Source organism: Triturus cristatus, chromosome 4_2, assembly GCF_964204655.1.
Source record: "Triturus cristatus chromosome 4_2, aTriCri1.1, whole genome shotgun sequence".
Lineage (NCBI taxonomy): Eukaryota > Metazoa > Chordata > Amphibia > Caudata > Salamandridae > Triturus > Triturus cristatus.
In genome coordinates, this window is record NC_140586.1 from 419027882 (window position 1) to 419038698 (window position 10817).

The 10817-nt window shown below is 44.6% G+C and overlaps 1 pseudogene; it reads left to right on the forward strand.

Moving 5' to 3' along the window:
• Positions 1–7923: 7923 nt before the first annotated feature.
• LOC146834501 (uncharacterized) lies at positions 7924–9738 on the forward strand (annotated as a pseudogene).
• Positions 9739–10817: the final 1079 nt, after the last annotated feature.

Genomic DNA, 10817 nt, shown 5'->3' on the forward strand with positions numbered 1-10817 from the left:
TCCCCAGTGCAAACCCCAAGGTTCAGGTGTATGACGGCATGGTTACACACAGACATCTGCATTAAATAATTAAGCTTTCATAACATATAAGAATGCATTTCCCGCCAATTACTGTGCGCGTTATATCTTACATATACGTACCTGAAGGTGAATAAAATAGTAGTAGATATGTGTTTCTTTTTTAGCCATGTCTCTGGGCCTGTTTCCATTGCTTCGGGATCACAGTTCTATACTTTTTTATGCAGATCAAACTTTTGATAGCTAAAACTCTTTGAATGAGGTTGTTATTGTGGCCTTCATCTCCAGGGCAGCTCAGCAGACTTGAGCTACAGAACAGCCTGTGTGCTGGAAGCTGCGGCAGCCCGGGCAAAAATACGCGACGGGGGAGGGTGCAGGGGAGGGAGTGGATTTGGGGCTGAAGCCCTTTTTGCCCAATGGGTTTAGCACACCTGAGTGGACCGCACTGCCAGATGCTGTCACCTGGCAGGCTGGCATGCTGGCAGTGAGGATCCAAGGGCTGGCCACTGACTGATGGAGAGTGGTTTGGGAGGCTAATCGGGGGTGGCGGTTTCTTGCGGCGATAAGGTGGCCAGATACGGCTTGCGGTTTAGGTTTGACTTGCGAGGGGCGCCACAGGTCTGTCCTAGATGCTTTCGAGCCCCGGTTGGTGTGGCTGGCCTAAAGAGGACAGGTATGTCATTGTGGATCCTGTGTGAGACTCTTGTCGAATTTTTTTATTTATAAAATGTTTTTTTTTTTTTAGATTTTCTTGCAAGCAATTTATGGTGCTGAACAATGCATTAAGAACCTTAAATATAAAGGAGTGGAAGCACATTCGATCAGATATGCAGTAGCACAATAAATTATTACAGTTACAATCAGGGACCTCATCTAATAGCCAGGACCATATATTCCACCAATCTCTGTCATGCTTCACAAGGGTTCTGGCGATAAAGGTCGTTCAACCGCTTTTCCCATATCTAAACCATAGTATTTCAGCCAGGGGCCCCAAACCTTATAGAATTTCTCCAGGCATCCTCTCCCTTTGCACATCACTTTTTTGGTACCCATATAGAGGTCCATCCAAATTTTCCATTCCTTTAGAGTAGGGGGTTCTGGAGCACCCCAGGAGCCTCTTGTGGATTGTGAGGACACTGCCTGCATATTGCAGACTGCCGATTGCTGCTGTACTATCATGCTGGTCACTAAAGAGGTCCTGAAGTGCACCAAAAGTTATTATTTTTCCATGCCTGCTTCTACTTGCCTTACTCAACAAACGATCAGTTAGCTTTCCGGCCTCCCCATTTTAGCAACAGTAGCTCTCAATGTGGCATTCTGCGTGGATTACTGGGAGGATTACCTTAAAAGAGACTGCAAATGAATACCTGTTGTTAATGAAGACAGGGGGTAAATAGCTCACATGAGATTCTAAGCTACCCATTAGATACCAAGCTGCTATCAATCTAAGCTGCACACAGTGGATTTAGCCAATGGGGAATTATATTTGTGTCATTATTTGAATGTTTTATTTAGGAGAGCTGGGGAAAAACCTAAAATCTAATACATTTAAGCAATTAGCCCTGAAAAGTACATAAGACCTAGCTGTGCCATGGACACCTCACTGAACCGTTCACATCCCCTCCTTCGCAGTGTCTCCACCGTGCCCATTGCTCAAAGCCTTGTTTCTTGGCTCAGCCAATGGTCCCTGCAAGACGTATGGTGACACTATATTCCGGAAGTCAAGCTTAATGCCTTTTACCCCTCTGTTCACCTTTTTAACATCCGTCTAGTCTGGATTATATACTCGACTGCCCTCTGCCCCTCTATCTCCTCCCCTGATAATCTAGGTGGGGAAATATCAGACCATGATCCCCTACAAGTTGGTCTGGCCTGGCCAGAGCCCTTCCCCTATTCCCACCTGGCGTCTCCAACTCTCGACACTAGAACAAAGGCCTGAACTTTAGGAAAAGATTGACCAACCGCATTGCAGAATAGTTTGAGCACAACAATAGGTCTGCCACCATCCTAGCTACCGAAGGGGAGGCCTTCAAAGTAGTTTTCAAAGGGGCATGCAACCACTCTAACCTAAGAAAATGAAAAACCCTAAACCGATAACTGGACATGGTTGAAAAAACCTACTTTAATATCAAGAGAAAAGCCGGTTAGGATTGAATGCTAAGACCCCTCCTAATTCAGATGTGCGAGGAGGAGGACATGCTAGTGGAATGAATGCATTGCCTAGACAACACAACATATGGCGCCTGAACATAAACAGAGGGTGACAAATCTGGGCACCTCTTAGCATGACTGGGTAACAGGGATTTGAGGCACCAACCAGTTACGGCTCATCTTCACTTGGATGGCATCATGCTTTATTCACAACAGGACATCCATGATCCATTCTTGCCTTGCCTTGCTTATACCGCCCCCTTTCTGGAGAATACCCTTGCGAGTTAGGACCAACACAGTCTCACTTTCCAGTATTTCCCAACTCCTAACCACCTTTGGAGCTATTTTGCACCAGCAAATGGGCTGGAGCAAGTCCTGTCTCTTCTCCTTGGCCCCTGCTGGGGTCCCTATGCAAATGGACCTGCAGGACGGCCCGTGATGTGGGAAGTCACATCATTTTGTTATTTAGGGATTCATATATTTCATGCTGATCAGAACCTCCTTGATAGCAATCTCACTGCCGTGGTGGCATCCCTCCAGGAACAAGTTACCTTCTGGCAGTCACTCCCTCTGTCTGTTTTGGGTCACATGGCTGTGTTGAAGTGATGCTTCTGTGGCTTCTCTGCCATTTCACGAACCTCCCAATAGTAGTCTCTCGAAAGTTCTTTTGGGGCCTCAACACACTGCTGAGTGAACTCATTTGGCATAATTCTTGTCGCTTGGTGGCCCTAACCAAAATGTAGCTGCGTCTGGATCAACAAGGCCTGAACTCTCCTAACCTTGAGTTTTTGCTACTTGGCACTTACAAACGCCGGTCTGCTGGCTCTCCAAACACTTTCTAGGGCATGCAAGCACCCTGGGTCCCCCCTTGATTAGGCTGCTGTCCTGGCCATGATGGCTCTAGGAGCCCGTCATGACGTCGGCCTCCCCTCCCACCTACAGGTGGCCCTGAAGTGTCTAGCCAGGGAATATGGATCACCAGGATTCCTTCACGCTATGCTTCGCAGAGACCTCTCTTCAGCCTCCCTAAAAGACGGGGACACCTGTCCGGGTGGGTATTGCATTTCAGGGGCCAGGCAAGAATCACCATCCTGATGGATCTTTTTCACAATGGCCAGCTCTCGTCTTTTGCAGCCCTAATAGAGAAAAGTTGATCTCCAAAGGGACAGTTTCTCACATATGGGCTTTTTTGCCGCATCCTCTGATACCTGGGCGCTAGAAAATTTCAAGTCTAGCACCAAATGTAGCAAAGTAGGATCTGCTTTATGATCACCTATTGGATACTTCAGCTAAACTCCCGTTACCATTGTTATGGACGGATCACTTCCTAATCCCATTTTTAATCTCATTCCCATCCCACTCTCAGACAACAGGGAAACGTTCCTACGTGCGGAGAAAATGGGATAACTTATCAGCAGAGACCCTTTGCCCCGCTCTCGCAGCTGCCCCCCCACTACTGACTTTAGACGTGGATTCTGATGCAGTGCTGCTGAATCACTGGATAGGCAACACAGTGGAATCTATTGCTCCTGCTAAAGTCGCCACGTCAAGCAGAGAATCCCCCTCCGCCCCTTGGTTCTCTACAGAACTGATGGCTGAAAAAAGCAAATGCAAAAGGCCAGAGCGCCTCTGGCGCGTAAACTACTCTGAATCAGCAAAAATCTGCTACAAAAAAGCCCTACACGGGCTACATCAATCCATAAAAAAAGCCCAAAAATTATTCATTGTGTCCTCCATTCACCAAGCGGAGCAATCTAGCAAAGAAGTTTTTAAGATTGTTCAATCCTTTTTTAAACCTAGGGCTATCGAGACGGAAATTATCCCGTCTGCAAGACTCTGTGAAGACATCTCTGATTTCTTTGACAAAAAAATCATGAAGGTTTATGACTCCTTCACGAGCCCCGAGCCTACAGTTATGGCGGACTTTGTTAAAACTGAGCTGCCCCCCCCCCACTTCCCTAACTCAATTTCACCCTATTACTTTCGCTGAGGCACTGTGAGAACTACAAAAATGCAAATCTGGGGCCCCTGATGACCCAATGTCCACCTAAACTCTGGAAAATAATGTCAGACGCAATTGCAGCACCACTCCTACATATCTGGAACACGTCCATCGAGACCGGCACGTTTCCTGATTGTTGGAAACATGCTACACTTCTCCCTTTGAAAAAAAAGCCAAATGCCAAATGGTGCTCCCGATGACCTGAGTAATCTCCGTCCCATCTCCCTACTAGCAGCCCCAGGAAAAATGCTCGAAAAGCTGATTCAACGTCAACTGAACAGCTTTATCGAAAAAAAAGGAACTCTACATGAAACACAGTCAGGTTTCAGGTCCGGCTTCAGCACCGAGACGGCCCTAATCGAGGTTGCTGAGTCGATCAGGTGGTCCTTAGATTCAGGAGCATCAGCTATGCTGGTGCTCCTGGATATATCTGCTGCATTTGATACAGTGGATCACAGCAGATTGCTATGAAGGATGAAGGACATAGGTCTGGAAGACAAGGCATTGAGCTGGCTTCACTCCTATCTCACAGACCGGTCTCAGAAAGTGGCACTGGACACCTTCTCCTCTAAGCCAAAACGCCTTTGGTGTGGTGTCCCCCAGGGGTCGGCACTCAGCCCCTTACTTTTTAATGTTTACTTAGCCCCACTCTTTACCTTGATTGCCAAATGGGGGATGGGCAAGGCGATTTCGTATGCAGATGATACGCAATTAGTCTTCCCCTATGCGGAGGTGTCGGAGGCAGCTTTTGGTAAAATTAAGGGCTGCCTTCGAGATGTAGCCAGCTGGATGAATACTAACAAATTAAAACTGAATGCAAGCAAAACGGAGGTACTATTCTTTGGGAAAAGTACACATCCTCCCCCCGACCTATGGTGGCCTCCCGAAATTGGCCCAGCACCATCCTCTGGATCCAGTGCAAAGAATCTGGGAGTAAGATGGGACGAGAATCTCTCTTTCTCCTCTCACATACAACAGGTCACTACAGGTTGTCTCTATAAACTCAGAAACCTCCGAAAATTTCTTTCCTATCTACCAGTTGAGTGTCGCAAAATGGTCGTCCATGCGACAGTCACATCCAGACTGGACTACTCGAACGGCCTCTACCTTCGTCTGCCGAAATATCTGGTGCAACGCCTGCAGATCGTGCAGAATGCGGCTGCAAGACTGATAAAGCACATTCCTTTCAGACATCATGTCTCTCCGCATCTGCACGAACTGCATTGGCTCCCAGTGGCGAGCAGAATAAAATTCAAAGCTCTTACCCTAGCGTTTAGAGCACTAAAAGGAACCTGCCCTAACTATCTAAAACTCAGACTTCCCCGCTACCATCAAGAGAGATACCTGCGATCTAACTCCTTGCTTCAGTTAGCTGTTCCGGGAGTTAGGAAAGCTGGACTTGGGGGCAGGTCTTTTTCTGCTGGCACGGCGAAACTCTGGAACACCCTTCCCTTTGCCATCCAATCTGCTACGACAGAAGCTAGTTTCAAGAAGCTTCTAAAGACCTGGCTCTTTACGCAGAAAACCTAAGCAATTCACTATGCATCTTGCACTGCTGAAGTACTCTTTTAGTGCCGGGACACCTCCCCGAGAGGTAGCTGTTCGCACTTTACAAAAATCAGTATTATTATGATTATTATTACCCCCACTTTTTGCCTGGTGCTATGTTGGGTCTGGCTAGTCTGTCTGGGATCCTGTTAACCAGGACCCCAGTCTCGTTGCTTTCTCCTCTAAATTGATTATGGTAAGTACCTAGGTACACCCCAGTTTGGCTACTGTTGTACACTTACAAGTCTCTAGTATATGGTACTGAGGTAACCATAGCATAGGTACACCAGGAGTTTCCTATGTGCTGCAGCATGTAATATGGCACCCATGGGAGACCACTCAAACTGCGACTACAGGTCTGCCATTGCAGCCTGTGTAAGCTAGTGTTACCACCACTTACGACAGATATGGGTTTCCCTATATCTGAGGTCACTGAACTTAAAACCTATAGGTCACCCGTAAAGCAGGCCTTTCAATCCTGAAGTATAATAAACAGTTGGTCACAGTAGCAACAATTCAACAATACAAAAAAATAATATATAGTGGCATTCTCAACACCAAATTTTCAAAATTCGCAGTTGGATGCGATTTATTTTCAAGGTATAAATCACTTCTTATAGACAACGCAGTTGTTCATACATGTAGAATATGATTGTATATGCAACAAAGGTGAGCGAGGGTAGTAGAAAAGGGAGCGGTAATGTGACATATATACATTAAATTTACATAGTGAAACCTGTCCGGCCTATCACAGGCCAAGTATTTCAGCAGGTAGACATAGCACTTTAGCGACACTGATAATAAATTTCAGTCGTCAGAGCTTGTATAATGATATGTAGTAGTCAACGTTTTGACCCCTTAAAAGTTCAAGGTGATTCAGTGCTTAGTGTGGGGTCTTCGTCAGGACAGTGTGAAAGAGCACCTGAAAACAATTGGATATTCCGTATTAAAAGGTGTCATCATTCTTACAAAGTCGACAATGTATATTTATTAGACGTTGTGTTTCATGAAGAAGGTTAACTTGTATTCTGCACACACTAGTTATTGTGCACATGTAATAAATATGCTGATTTTGTAGATTGGAGAGTAACTTGTTTTTGGAGTGCTGTTGTTTTATTAAGGAAAAGTGCAAAACAAAAAATCTGACTGACAGTTAGTAGCAAAACCACAACGCTTCTCCTGTGCAAAGTTAGATTTAGCCATAACTACAGAGGCGCCAGTAAAGCCTCTAAATAGTATGTTTTTTGTGTGCGTGCGTGTTTATCAATAACATCTCCATGTAAATTCATTACATAGTGGTTGCAGCTTTTCTGTAGTAAAGGTTAGAACATGTAATCCATAGGAAAAGTATTTTGGGTTTTGCTAAAAAAACTTTTTTCTTAATTCGACGAACATGCACGTTACGTTGCCATAAAATGTATTCCACGTTTGCTTTACCACAAAAGGTTTTCAACCAATTGATGAAAGGGTTCAAAAGTTATAGGGAAGAAGTGCCTATTATGGACGGGTCTTTGCAAAATGTGTATGTTAATTGTTTGGACAGCATGATATAACTGCCTGGCCAGTATGTCATCGAACGTTGTACACAGAGGCCCCTGTCTTCAGTGTGCTTTGCTGAATTTGGTGAAGTCTTGTTGAGAACATTTGGCGTACGTTTAAAAATGGAATGTATAAGTTTCTGGGCAGGAAGTGTAAAATCTTTGCAGGCATTCCTGGGCCTAATTTTTCAGGGGGGAGGGTTTTATATAGCGCACACAAAAACCCAGAGGTATCAGAGTGCTTTACATGAGCACCAGTTGCGGTACAACCTCTACTGACATTGTTTAGTGCAACACAGAGTCTGTCTTACTACAGCCGCACCTGAGTACTTCACAGGTCTGTAAAAGACCATTTTACTTAACGAGGCTTTCTTGTTTTTCTCCCCTTCTTAGAGCCCCTGCATCTCCATTCTGCCGATTGCTGGAAGAATCCCCCCCCGCATTTTTCATGTCAGATTGGACTGAGAGTCTCATTAGGGTGGCTGGGTAGACTTTTTATTTGGTGGCATCAGGCAAGATAAAATGGATTCTTATGCTATACCTCAAATATGTGTTCGTCAATTTCACCAATCGGTTGGCAGCCTGTTTAGTGGCATCGTTATTTTTTCCACAGTACACAACCGGTTTCTAAGTGTTTCTTTTATGATCTAGTTTGCGCAGAACAACATGCCACGCAGAATAAAGACGGTAGAAGATTATGTGCTGGAAAACAAAGATTTCATGGTTGAAGAAGTGCGTGGTTAAAAGATGTTAATTTGCAGGTTTTGCAGAGTGACTGTCCCAATAGTAACTGGGAAGACTGCAAGCCGTATTGCTGAACATCTTGTCACCAAGACCCACTTGAAATTGAAAGAGCCACCTAATAGCGACGGCCTATGCCAGATGTCTCTTGCTGAGACAATGACACGCTTCAAAAGAAAACGTGAGGAAGAAATGGATGTGGCACATGAATTTGTACGTGCCCTAGTGCAATCTGGAACCAGCTTACACCAAGCCGATGGACCCATTGGGAATCTGTTCCGCAAGCGTGCACCAGCATGCAAAACATTACCAAGAGCAACACAAATGTATGACAAATACCTACCAGAGGTGTTCCTTGCAGATATTGAACATATTTCAGAGTTACTCCAAGGTGATGTAAAGATCTCTGTTACGCTTGATGAAACCCCAGAGATGCGTGGCGACCCAGCAGTGTCAGTGCTAATCACATTTTGTGATGCAAAAAATGGATGGTACAGACGTACCATCATGGCAGATCTTGATGTACTGGAAACATGCAACACAGTGTCACTTGGAATGCTGCTGCAGAGAGTTCTTACCAAGTTTAACAAAGATTGGAGTGATATTGTTTGTATTTGCAGCGATTCCGCTACGTATATGAAAAAGTTATGTGATGACCTGTCAAAAGCAATACCTGAGCTGAAGTGTTTCCCTGTAAGAGATCCATGCCATTTGCTAGATGGTATGCTGAAAGCAGCTCTACAATCTTCTGAGCTAATGAAGAATGCTATTGATTTTTTAGTCCATTCAGGTGCACTGTTTCGGTATGCGCGGGAACTAAAACACAAATATTTCTCATTTTGTGTTTTGTGTGGCAGCAAAGAAAAAGTAATCCCAACTGTGTCATTTAGTCGGTGGTTCTCAGTCCTAGAGGCCGTGAATGCAATTTTATCTATGTGGCGACCGTTTACTGATTTTTTGCTTAGTGATGATGCAAAAGGCAAGAAATGTGAGGATCTTCGGGTGCATATTGATAGCGATGTAAAAAAAAGTACATTGTACTGCATTCTTAGATTCCTACAGGAAAACAGGACTGCTGTAGTGGACATCATCAAAAAACTAGAGTCAGAAAACACCCTGGTCTACCAAGTGTTCAGCATAATTGGTGTAGATGTCAAACATCTCCTCAAGAGTAGGCTAGGCGACACTTTTAGTGACTTTGGCACTGCAACATGTTCCCTGTTAGAATGCTTGCCACTTGGTAAGCAGAGAAGTGTTGAGGACCAATTCAGGAAATTTTATTTCACAATGCATGAGAAATGGCTAGCTATGATGCATAGAAATGTCCCTTCACCAACCATGGCGTTTGAAGCCAATGAAGCCTCACTTTGGTACTCTGCACAAGTGTTAGATCCCTTCCGTAAAGAGGAATTTTCTCCAGACTTTGCAAAGTACAGCTTCATTTTTGACCGCTTTAACACCTCGGAGGGCATATGCACCCAATTCAACGCATATGTCGCAGAACCTGGCCCAGAGAATGTCAACCTTGAGGTGCACCAGTATTGGCATGGAAAGCTACGTCAGTGGCCAGAGTTGGCAAATTGTGTACTGTCTGTTTTGGCGTTGCCAGTCTCAAGTGCCAATGTCGAGAGGGCCTTTTCCCAAATAAAAGTGTACATGGGTAGGAAAGAGAGAGCGCGAATGACCAAAGATTCACTAAAAAAATATTGTATGGTGTACTACAATAAATTCGACTTGTAAAAATGTATTTTAACCTCATATACACTGTACATAGACTGTCTATATTCCATGCACCAATTAAGAAAGCAAACAATAATAAAAGCAATGCGTCTCATAAACACCGGTAAAACACTGTTTCAGGTTTTTTTGGGGGGCGAAAATGAGTAACCACTGAAAAGCACAGTTTTTTTGAGGTTTTGAAATCACTGGAAAACACTGAAAAAACACCACCGGAATTCACCAAAAATAGAAACTGAAAACAGGAAAGCCTACCTATATGGGAGTCTCCTGGCACTCCAGAGTGTTTAAGGGACAGGCTGGCAATCCCTTTGAGAGATACTGGCCTAGTGGTTTGGGAGGGATCTGGCTCCCGATGGTATTCTCATTTCATGAGATCAACTTAAAGCTAAAGTCGGCGAGGGTCTCTCCAGGTTTAAATATCTCCAGTTGGAAAGCTGGGCCCAACCTAAGCTTGATCACAGGAATTTTGAGGGGGAAAGTTCTTTTCTAGAACAACAGTTGGTGTCTAAGCCATCTGGGAGAAGGGAGGTCTCATTTTGGTATCACTCCATCGTAGATGCGGTAGACTGCGAATTTAAGCTTGCGGAGGAACTTTGGAGGGGTTCCTTACCGACACAAAATTGGGATCATCTATGGCAGAATTTGTGTAAGCTTTTATATGACACGGTAAAACCTGCATGGCGGAAGAGAAACCACCTGTATACTATTCATCGGGCCTACTTCTCTCCACTGAAGCTTTCAAAAATCTCTTTGGGTCCTCCGGTTTGTTGCAAGAAATGTGGGCTGCCCTCTGCCTCGGACATCCACATGTTTAAAGAATGCCCCGCTCTGGAGACCTTTTGGGATGAAGTTGGTCGCTTTTTGTCAAGGATCTTGAGTTCCCCTATCCATATTGATTTGAAAAGCCAGAACCAAACCAAGAGAAAGTGACCATTTAGGTGAGTATATACAATAAATTGGTTTCTTTTGGAGAACAACTAGTACTTCTTTAAGTTATGAGTCGATGGTATTAGAGCGCCTTAAGTGCTCGCCAGTTACATTCCACAATGACATTCATTTTTGTCGCTGATCCTGCTTCA